At 34.0% G+C, this 12,096-nt stretch overlaps 2 protein-coding genes across 9 annotated transcripts in view; both read right to left on the bottom strand.

The window, feature by feature from the left end:
* LOC101732997 (collagen alpha-1(VII) chain) overlaps positions 1–10,890 on the bottom strand; it is a 190,409-nt gene extending 179,519 nt beyond the window's left edge. For 4 of the 8 annotated variants that reach the window (XM_031899075.1, XM_031899079.1, XM_031899078.1 and 1 more), the window contains exon 1: positions 9,556–10,889. The gene's annotated coding sequence lies outside the window, so the exon portion shown is untranslated. Of the gene's footprint in view, positions 1–9,555 lie in introns of all 8 variants that reach the window. The other 4 variants (XM_031899082.1, XM_031899081.1, XM_031899076.1 and 1 more) reach the window with 3 other exon arrangements.
* Positions 1–12,096, bottom strand: part of LOC105946907 — a 42,103-nt gene that overhangs the window by 3,197 nt on the left and 26,810 nt on the right. The gene's annotated exons all lie outside the window — the stretch shown is intronic.

Below are 12,096 nucleotides of genomic sequence, written 5' to 3'. Positions count from 1 at the left end.
TAACGCTATGAAAAATCGCCGGATTTTGCGCAACTTTCGGAATGGCTACGAAAAACTCGCGTTTTTTCGCACAAATCGTATTAGTAACGAAAAAGTCGCAACATGTTTCCGTAAAAAAATCTCAAACCTCATTACGAAAAAAATGCAATCGGACGCATTCGGCCCGTTCGTAGGTTAGTAAATGTGCCCCTTAGTATGCCAAAATTATAATTAGCATGCAAAGACAATGTCATTATAGATGTAAAAATAGGTATCATTTCTGGTGTCAGTATCTCTTTAACTGGTGTCCCAGCCTCACTGCCATGCAGCCATTCTTAAACTCGGCTTCTAGAATCCAGTTCTTTCTTAAAAGGCAAGCTGTTTATTCCCTCATAACATCTTTATCATGGCTGCCTGTTAAGCTAAGGATAGCATACAAAACCCTTCTGCTAAAGTTCAAAGCCCTTCACTGCTCTGCTCCTTACTAAATGTCCTTACTTGTCTCCCTGTATGTTCCCTGACTGTCTCATCTTTAACATTTCTATCTAGTTGTTCCTTACCTCTGGAATTCCATCCCAAACTCCCCAATAGAAAACACTCTCTTAAATGAAACTCAGATCTTGCCATTTGGACCACTAAAACATAAGGGGGGGATGTATGTATGTATGTATATATATCTTTATTTATAAAGCGCTACTTATGTACACAGCGCTGTACAGTAGAATACATTAATACAAACAGGGGGTATTAAGATAATAGTTAAATACAAAGTATTACAATAAGCACAAATAAAGATACAATTGCAATAAGATAAGAGTCAAAGACAAAAGAGATTAAGTGCAAAAACCCTGAAAACTTTGCTATCTAAAAGCTTATGAGTTTCTATAGAAGTCATTAGGATTTGTAATAGGCAAAGTCAAGTCATATTTTCAATTCGAGATATTCGAGTTTTATTTGAGTTTGTAAATTCGAAAATTTGAGGTATTCAAGTGTTTTATTCTTTTTTTTACCACATTAATAAATAAACAAGCATTCAATATGTAAGTTTAATTGATTTAGAAAAACATACTTGAATTTACAAACTCAAAAATTAATAAATAAGCCAATAACTGATCCAATCTTGGCACTTGGGGGGTCCCCCCTTTCTACTGTCTCTTAATACATTGTACTTAATCTCTGTACATTTTGTACTTATCAATGTATTATTTATTATAGTAGTTTTATATATATATATATATATATATATATATATTAGTTATTATATAGTAGTATAGTGTGTTTCTTAGTATCACTTTATAAATACAGTTTAACATACATATATACATACTTAGTGCTTTTGTGGAGCCATCTATACAGAGTGCAGCTTTCACAGACACAAGAGAACCCTCTACCTAACTTAGGGCTGTCAAGTTTGTGTGTGTCCCTTTTATCGTCTAGTATGTGGATGAGCCCATTACATAAATCCTAAGTGGCTACAGAACATATATTTGTGTTTTCCATGTATTGAACTAGTCCAACTCTTGTTCTTTTTAATGTTTGAGGGACTGATTTATCATGTATGGAACTGGTCCAACTCTTGTTCTTTTTAAAGTTTGAGGGACTGATGAATTTTAAATAGGGCCTACAAAAGTTGAATGTACAATATTTCTCAAGGCAAAAAATGCCAAAAACAAAATGTAAATCTTCAGTTTGGGTTTGTAGACGTATTTAAATAGATGAGTAGAATACAAATTCAATGCATTCAAGCTTTTCTTCATGGTTTTCTTCAATCAAGTTTTTACATTCTACATTTTTTAATAAAAAAAGGACATTTTCGAGTTTAGTAAAATTTTGAGTTTATTTGAATTAAAAAAACTCTAATGGGCTTATTTATCAATTTTCAAGTTTGTGAATTCGATATTGTTTTTCTAATTCGAATAAACTCGCTTGCTTATTTATTAATAAGGAAAAATTTGTTCAAATTTTCAAACTCGAATACCTTGAATTACTTGAAAAACTTGAATATCTCGAACTGAAAATATGGCTTGACTTTGCCTAGGACAGCTCCCATTGACTTTTATATAAACTCACAGGCTTTTAGATGGCGAAGTTTTACATTCGAATTTTCGGGTTTTTTACACCTAATAAATACCAGACATTTGGGTTTTTGAAACAAAATTCAAATTGTGCAAGTTTTAGCACTAAAAAATTGGAATTGTGAAAAAAAATCGAACACAAAAGTTGATATCTTGACAGTGGGAGTTGACATCTCCCACTAAAATTCACAAATTTGAATTTTGATAAATAAGACTCCCCATTTCATGTTTGAACCTGTCCTGCTGTTCACACTTGAAGATACTGGCTGGTCTTCCCTGAATTGAATTGTGGATTATGTGAAAAGTGTCAGCTTACATGCTACGATTTAAATTTTGATACAACCCCTACTTCACTTTAGATCAAAGATCAAAATATTTTCAGGCAGAGACCTGTAGAAGGTATAATCAGTTTCAGTGTTTGCCATTTTCTGCCATCTATGTCAGTTAGAATTCTGCTCTCATTGATGTGGAATGCTTATTCACACCTGCTTTTACACACAGGCATAGTTCAACGAAAGCAGAAGCAAGCAAATCTTTCATCATCTATTTGCTGAGTGACAGACATCTTTTTAGTGTGTAGACAGTAGGGTTGAAAATGTAAACCTATTTAACAAAAAATGTTTTTCTTGTCTTTCGAGATGTACAAAAAAGTTCTAAAACACAAAACCAGGCATTTGCCTGGAAGGTAAACATATAAAGACAATGATGGCACAGGAAAAATGATTAAAAGGTGAAAGAAATGTGTTTGTAGCAGGTATTTCCCACACATGCCATTTTGTCTGTGTGTGTTTAACCAAAAAATAATAATATTACAAGATGTGAAGATGTGAAGTTACTAAAGCCTGTATCTTTACATTTCTATTACATTATTTCTTTTACATTATTTCTTATTATATTTCTATTCATATATTAGAAAATTACTTCATCACTACTACTGCAGTGATGCTCTAATGCAGGAGAGGTAAAGCTCAAACTTTTATGTTTCCTCTTTCCACCACCCCCTCCAAGCATTCCAATATATCCTTCATTCTATTTATGTGTAAATGACAGGATTATTAAAAATATGTAGGTACACACACAAATATAATACTGATTAAAAGTGCCTTTTATCATAGCTGTATTTACCTTTTCACCTACAGCAATGGCACATGGAGTATTTTGGCCTCTGTATACTTAAAATTTGCCTATTTGGAATCCCAGTCGAGACCTGGTGGCAAAGCTAAATTCCAAACTTAAGTTGGGTCTTTTGAGAAGAGAGTTAAGAAACCCGTCTCAAAAAATATCATGATGTGAAAATATAATTATAACATTATAAATACTTTGAAAATTGCTTTGTGAAGGATTATTTCTGTAATAGCAATGCTTTTAATATGAGTTTGTAGACTTGAACATAATAAGTATGAGCTGTGTTTGACTTTATATTCATTGAGTTTTCAAGATTCAGTTTCACAAATTCACATATTCAAGTGTTCCAGTTTTTTTCAAATAAAAAATGAAAGTTGATACATTTTTAGATTGTGGGAAGCACAGTTCTCACAGCACAATTACTTAACAAAATAGTGATCAGGATTTACATTGTATAATTTAAGCCATTTCTACTTCTCCTAGTAATAACTGCTGAGTTTGTTTCTTCAAGCTTAAAACCAGAATTGGGGGTTATTTGAATCCCCCATGTGTGGAACACATGTATGAAGTAAAAATTATGTAGTTTAACAATAAAGCTGTCCCAGAAAGAAATGATTACATCTGTTGGACTATTTGCTGTTATATGCTTAAGGAAATAATTCAATGCAGAAAATAAACTTTCCCAAATGTACAGATATGGGCCTCATTTACAGGTGGTGTGATCTAAGAACTAACATCAAACATCAGAGCACAAAAAATGTCATCTGATTTAATAAACACTCTAAAAAAATTCTTAAGTCGGAACAGCAAGATTAATAGTATCCATCAATGTTTTTATGGGTCTGTAAAGTTATTGCCAAGAAAACAGTTATATCCAACCAATACTAAAGTTATGCATTTAAGAATATACTGCCGGACAGTTATAAACATGTACATTTACAGCCCAGTGGGGCAATGGTTAGCACTGCTACCTTTATTTGCTAAGTATGATAACAAGTATTGTATGCTATCACAACTAGTGATGGGTGAATATTTACTGTTTCTTTAAAAAAAGTGGAAAACGGCGAAAATTCACAAAATTCATTGAAGCCAGTTTTTGTTACAGTCTGTATACTTAGGAGCCCGGAAACTGCCTGGAATAACCCCTTAGGTAGAACAGGAGAGCCCTGCCGACCCTGGTGTTCACCGACGCCCTTTTGGGGCCCCGGACTTTCTGCGGAAGGATAGACAGGGATCCTACTTATGGTCAAGGTTATTCTCAAAACGCGGTACACAAAGGATAAGACGAAATCAGAGTCGAGGTCAGGCAAAGGTCAGTAGCAGGCAGCAAGGATTGTGAACCAGAAGTCAAGCGAGAAGTCAAAAACCGGATAATCAACCACAAAACTAGCTTAGCAAGGCACCAGGAAGACAGAACCAGCTTGGGCAAAGAAAACAAGCAAGGAAACACTTTTAAGGTTTCAATTTGGCGCCAAAGTGACATCAGCGCCGGGAGATTCTAAAGCTACTGCGCATGCGCGCTTCTTGCCATTGCGCGTCGGAAAGCGCCGGAGAGGGGAGAGCGCAGGAGTGTGCTGCACAGGAGGAGACCGGGGGGTGGCGCGCCTGAAGGTAGGAACGTGCGCTGGTCTCCTGGTACTCCTTACAGTTTTTTTGTGACGGTTTTATCATACTACCCATTTTGTGTATATTATCTGTAATATTCTTAATGCGCAATGTATCTTAATCAGCCAATGAAAGTATTGTCTAATTTAGCCAATGAGGTATCAACTTCACTTCATGTTATTATTTGTGATCTCAGCATGGTTACTCTTTAACATACTGACTGGTTAATACAGTACTACACGTGTTTATTAAAGGTGATGTGCAAGCTGCCACATTTTGCAAGCTAATTAGTACCTTCTTTAATAGATAAAGATAGTAGATTCAAACCCTTTTAGGGTCAAGCCTTATTATTAAAATAAAGATAAATGACCACTTACTTATACAGATTTTAGGGAAATATACATATATATATATATATATATATATATATATATATATATATATATATATAGGTTACGTATATATAGGTTATAGGAAACTTATTCCCTATACTTTAATGTTTAGATACATCTTGCAACATTCTTTCATATGATACATGTTGAAACCTAATAGGTACTTACTGTATACATAACTGTAACACTTGTAACACTATAGTTTCACCTATTTTCACTCCCTTTTATTATATTTTTTTGCCTCTTTTCTTCATGCTGTTTGTTTACAGTGGTTGCTATGGTTACCATGGCCACTTTTTGGCTCCAATTTTGTGGGAGGGCACATAAATTGTTTGTTGGTATTCAGCCTGTTGGTTTGTCCCTGAAGAAGAGTACTGTTTGTACTCGAAACATTGGAGTCTTTTCAATAAAAATTTTTTCATTTGCACCCTGAGTCCCTGAGTGCGCGGCCCCTACCTGCACCCAGGGCTGTTATTTTGGTGACTGGTGTACTCCCCTCTGTTCTCTCTCTCTCTCTCTATATATATATATAGGTTCATAGATTTTATATGTCCCCCAGCCAGCCTACAGATATCTTTGTACATTATAAAAAATTTAAATCTGGCCCTTTAAACATGCAGTATTTCATGAAATTTCACACTATAATATTATTTGGATTGACTTATTGTGTACCCTCCATGATTGTATTATATTGTCCAGACCCACAAAAAAACCATAATTTTTCAAATGTCTTCTAACATATGTTAAAAATAACTGCACTGTACCCATTTTGTAACTGAATATTTATTTTGGTTATTTTGCCTTAAGAAGTACATTTTAAATAACAGCTGTCATGCTTGAAATTATACTAAAATACTATTTACATAAATGATGAATGGATAATTACCTCAGTGATATCTGAGAACAGACACCAACAAAGAATGCCTCTCATGTCTATTACAGTTGTTATAACTTTTAAGCCCTGTGGTACAGTACCCACCTCAAAGCTATTTTGTATAATGGATTGTCAAATTAAAGAGCCACGTGTAATTATGTAAAGAAAGAATATATCTCTCTTTGTTTAATGCAACATTTTGCACAAATTATGCTCTATAGGGGCATATTTATAAAATCTTGCTGTTTTCCAAGCATTCATTTTTTTAAATTTTGATTAAATTTATTAAATTAGACACAAAAAGAAAAGAGTCTCTATAGTAGGCTACATGCAAAAGTTTTTAAGTTTTTTTCCTATTCATTCAATAAATATTGATAGTGGTGAAACTGAACCAAGGACAGACTTTCTTAGGTAATAGATAGTACTAGATAGTAGCGTTAGCATAAATCCTTCTGCACCAGGCTATCTCATTTCAGATTTGTTAAACAAATAAATCCAAAAATCACTATGGATCCATCAGAATAGAGAGCCTGGCTCTTAGTTAATTCTCAAGTTAATCCACAGACTACTAGGGAGTTTGCCTGAGATTAGTCATTCCCTATAGCCATTATAAATGTATCACCTCCAATATGGGCCTGAAATTTCGATCCTAATCTAAGCAAAACATTTTTTTCTCTAGTTGTCCGGTACTTTTAAATCACATCACATTAAAGGGGAAATATACCCCCTTGCTCAACATGTGCAATCAATAGGGCTTGTTCTGAACATCAATATAAGCTTCATTATAGAAATCCTCCTCTACCCTTTTTGCCCATTAGGCAGATGTATTAGGCTGTGCATTGGAAATCAAATTATTTGCTGCACAAGAACTAAACATTAAAATATGAGTATGAGTGCTGTCTTCACTGAACACAGTTTAATGAAGACAGCATTATACCCATTGTTCATGTTGAACAATGGGTATAATGCCCCTTTAAAGGAACAGATTTGGTTTGGCTAAACAGTTATGGAACTCAGTCCTGTTTTATAAACATACATTGAATCCTTATAGAAGGAACTAATTCATGTTTGTTCGTGTACAGTCATATTGAAATTTTTCAGATGGTGCAGAATTCAAAACCAAATCCTGACTAAAAGACCATCACAAGATGATGGATGGCCACATGGAAGAAATTTTATAATTTCAGCTATTTTTTTTGACTCCTGTACCCTAACCAGGAGAGTTCCATGGTTCTATCATATTCCCATATTTAACTGCTTTAATCACATCACACATCCTTATTTATTTAACATTTTTTTAGTTTTTTAGATAATCAGTCGAGTAGAATATTTTGGGAAAAAAACTCAAAAAACCCTATACAATCAAGCTTAGGTGCAGATTTATGAAAATGTGAGTGAGAACATGGGTAATTTTATGTATTAAAGGAACAGTAACACCAAAAAATGAAAGTGTATAAAAGTAACTAAAATATAATGTCCTGCTGCCCTGCACTGGTAAAAGTTGTGTGTTTACTTCAGAAAGTCTACTATAATTTATATAAATAAGCTGCTGTGTAGCCATGGGGGCAGCCATTCAAAGGAGAAAAGGCACAGGCACATAGCAGATAACAGATAAAACACTATTGAATTCTACAGAACTTATCTGTTATCTGCTATGTAACCTGTGCCTTTTCTCCTTTTTTCCAGCTTGAATGGCTGCCCCCATGGCTACACAGCAGCTTATTATATAAATTATAGTAGTGTTACTGTAGCAAACACACCAGTTTTACCAGTGCAGGGCAACAATACATTATATTTTTATTACTTTAAAGCTCTTTCATTTTTTGGTGTTACTGTTCCTTTAATACATAAAATTACCCATGTTCTGTTCATTACTATGGGATTTTTAGAAGCGTATTTATTAAAGGTTAGAGTTCACCAATTGATAATTATGCTTCTTAAAATCCCATAGGAATGACTAGAACATGGGTGAGTTTTTATGTATTAAACTCTAAACTCACATTTTCATAAATCTACCCCTTAGTTTTTCAATATTAAGAATGTTGAACTGTCTCTTTACTCTTTGATCAATATACTTCAATTTGTTGACCTTAGTTCAGCAATTTGACCTATAGCAGTTTAATTTATGACTATAAGCAGTTGAATGGCCATCTTGAAATAAACCATATGGCCAAGAATGTTAGTTTTGAGTATACAATGGGTGATTAAAGGGGTTCTAACAACTAAGGAAAGTGGCACACAGTGTCTGTTTGCACCATGTGCCATGGTGACAGGCCTACTTTCTGCCTACCCCTTTTTAAATTTTGATTACTGCTATATTGTTTGCCATGCTACAAGCATTTTGTTTTGTAAGTAAATTGCAAATAGGAAATAAAACTATGGTGACATTTTAGAAAAAACAAAAATTCATTTAGCTTAACCAGCTGACACTCCTGTCCATCACAAAGACACAAGTTTGGCACAATCCTGACATCATCAGTACTTTTGGATGGAACACCTGCTTACCTCCTGTATGAGTCCTAATGATTTGGAGAAGTAATAGGTAGATAAGGAATAAGTCTTTGCTAACAACTGATAAAGAAGATCCACTAGGGGGTGTATTTATACAGCTGTGTGTACAATGCAGCAAAAAATACATTTTTATGTACTGCCTTTCACATAGCCCATTGCCCTGCTAAATGCAGTTCATTCAAGAGGTTAAAAGTGGCTGCACATCTGCAAGTAAAATATTATGCAGAAAACATATGTTTAGTAAATTGCACAGAAACTGGTGCAGTTAGTAAGATTTTAGACTATACCTACTTTTTAATTCCATTTTAAAACTGCATTGATTTAAATCAAAGATTACAATATCTACAATCCTTTGTTTCCATACATTTCAATGGACCAATTCTATCAAAGTGTGTGAATTCAAGCACAAATCTGGTATATTCACATTTTAAAAAATGTACCTGGAGCTTTTACATAGAGAATGATGAAATGCCACAGCTTTATAACTTTTTAATTTAATGTATGCAAATGTTACAGTTTTTTTGCCATAAAGTTAACTTAATGTCTTTAAAATTATACACCTACATGTTTATTACATACCCAAAGTGTAACAGGTTTTTGCACAAGGATATATAGATCTGAAGATGTACTTACAAGTCTCCAGCACTAAGAGATGTGTGATAATATCAAAATTGGATAATATCAAAAATAGATAATTAAATACAATAAAGGTGAGTATGATACAGCGAGAAAGGAACTGCAAAACTATTATTGTTGCACAAATCATAATACCTTGCATATTTGTTGCAGAGATGCATATAGAAAGAGATAGTGTACACTAAAACTATTCTCTGTTCTTATAGAAAATGCCATTAAAGTTTTTAGGAAAATCAATAGACCAACAGCAGAATGTTATAATGTTAAATGTAAATCCTTTTGTTAAGTTTGAAAGATAAAAATCATATACAGGGTACAGAAAAGAAACATTTTTTAGTGGTGGCTATAGACACCTTACCTACATATGTCATGCTGTAATCAGTGTTTATATTCCAGTAAAATTTGGATTCCTCTGTATTTGTCTCTGCTGTGCTTGTCACATATGCAGCTGTGGGTCTTTATGGAAGATGAGATAAATTACCAAACTGATGTTTGGTGATTGTAAATCCAGCAGGCACGAGGTGTTGTGAAGCCTTTAGCTGCAGTGATATTAAATGGCTAAGTGTGGAAAGTTATAAGCTGAGAGGAGGAGTTGAATTCTCTTTCCTTACATGTGTTCACACAGCCCTGCCTGGAGTTAGGATGTAACATTCCCCACTCTGGACCACTACCTCACACTTACAACAAAGAATGTGGGAGGAAAAAATGATATCCCTTCTGGGCAAAAATAACTCTGCATACGGGAGGAATGCCAGAGCCATATATGTTAAAGCAAATAAACTTAAAACTTTGCAGATCACTCACCTGAGGCATAAAGTGACAAAAAAACGTTTTTCTGTTAAAGAAACAGAGTATATGGAATGTCATAAAATAGGAAACCATACAAGTCTGTAAAAAAGTAGATGCAAGAATGGCTTTGGATTATATGCTCTGACTACCAGTACAGTTACTTTCACATTATTTAAACTTTACACAAATAAGCACAAAACGGCTTTATTTGAACTGATTAATGAAAAGAAAGCATATACCAAAAATAAGTAATTTCACATTAGAAATATGTGTCTTGGTTCCCATTTCTGCATATTATGATATTATCTTGAGAAAGAGAATGAAAAAAACTGAGAATGATAACTGATTTTGTCCTGTGTATTGTCTGTTTCCTAGTCTTTCTAGTGTAGCCAAGTTTTCTCATGTCCCCCACCAATATACTAGGTTGTCAGTAAGGCTGCCAAGTAAGTCATAAAGCACACCATATATATTTCATTGACATTTCAGCAGTATCAAGAGTAGAAGATAGCCATCTGTTTTATTTGGATCTTGGCAGCAGATAATTATTGTTTGTTTTTTAAGGATCTTATTGGGATAATCAAAAGTGTAATCAGTGTGTGGGGGGGTAATGGTTTTACAGTCTGATTAATTAGAATACGTTGTCTCAAAACAGTTTCTTTGCAGTCTTGCAGGTCCACCAAATTTGTTAAAGATTCCTATGGATCCACAGCAAATCCACAGTGAGCAGTGTCCAAGGTCTGGTTGCAATATGTGTCTCCAGTTGGTGGGTGCAAGGCAGCCCTGTCCTTAACCCCCTGCCATATGCAGAAGTACAGGGCTCCACTGTAGCCTACATCCATCAATGCTTATATGAATGACGTGCAACTCTGCAAACAGGTAGGGGTTGGGAGATGCTTACATGTCTCTGAATGCATACAAAACTGTATTTATAGAGCAAATATGGGAAAACATGCTGAATTGTGCGATTTTTTTGTACTTTGCACCCTGCCTTGCATTTGATAAATTACCCATTTTGTGCTCCATATAAAACAAATGATAAAGTCCTGGAATCACTGGAGCACACTGATCACTTCCCAAATCAGTATGGACTGCAAAAATCAGAATCATTTGACTCTCACATTACTGAACTTTAAGGGGCTGATTTACTAAAATTCATTTTCTTCTGGCAGTCGTATAAACTCTACATGGTATAAATTCGAATTAAACTTGATCATTGTTGTATTCATAAAATGTCACGATAATGCTGTTCATATAAAAATTTCCAGTTTATGTTCCGAAAATCACAAATTTTCCTAGAAGAAAGTATTGTTAAAACTCGAAAAAGTTTAACTGGAGCATTGACGCTCATTCTTGGAAAACAATAATGTGTTTCAGTTTCAATAAAATAGAAAACAATGATGGGTTTTCCTTCCTCTTGAAAGTGTGTGAAATAGAAAACAATGAGGTGATTAACTTCCCCTTGAAAATGCGTCAAGGACAAGCTGTCACTGACAATTCTATTCCTCGACTATTCTAAGCCTCCATAGGACTCAATGGTACTCGACAAATTAATCCTGCCAAATTTTGTTTTGCCAAAAAAAGTTAACTAAACATTAATAAATCACAAATTATGGGAGTTATTTTCTAAAAACTCTAATTTTTCAAGAAACAATATCAGGAAGAAAAAAAATATCAACTTTTTCTCAAAATTGCTTAGTAAATGTGCCCCTAAGTGTTCAGCTTTAATAAGATTTGTGATAACAGACATCACAGAAGCAGAGAACAACACTTCGGGTATGTGGAGCCCAGAAACTACTCTTCAAAGTTCTATTGCCATGTCAAATTATACCTGATTAAGGTAAAAAGACTACCCTGTACAATATAAGATTGTAATAAGATAATGTAATAATAATGTAATACAGTATCTAGTAGAATTAAGTCTAAAGCAACTGGACTTTTGAGTTTTTTTGTTTTTTTTTTACTGTATATCATGACCTGGATGAATGAGAATCTTCATAGACAATAATGTAATAAGATTTCATTTATATTTACTAGTTAAAGAAATATGTGCTTTAAATCCTGAATTTGGACAAGTTGATTATGCTATAATTCATTTTGTTCATGTTACCAA

The sequence above is a fragment of the Xenopus tropicalis genome, chromosome 3, assembly GCF_000004195.4.
Source record: "Xenopus tropicalis strain Nigerian chromosome 3, UCB_Xtro_10.0, whole genome shotgun sequence".
Taxonomy (NCBI): Eukaryota; Metazoa; Chordata; class Amphibia; order Anura; family Pipidae; genus Xenopus; species Xenopus tropicalis.
Note: the sequence above shows the minus strand (reverse complement) of the source record. Positions and strands in the feature narration are given on the sequence as shown.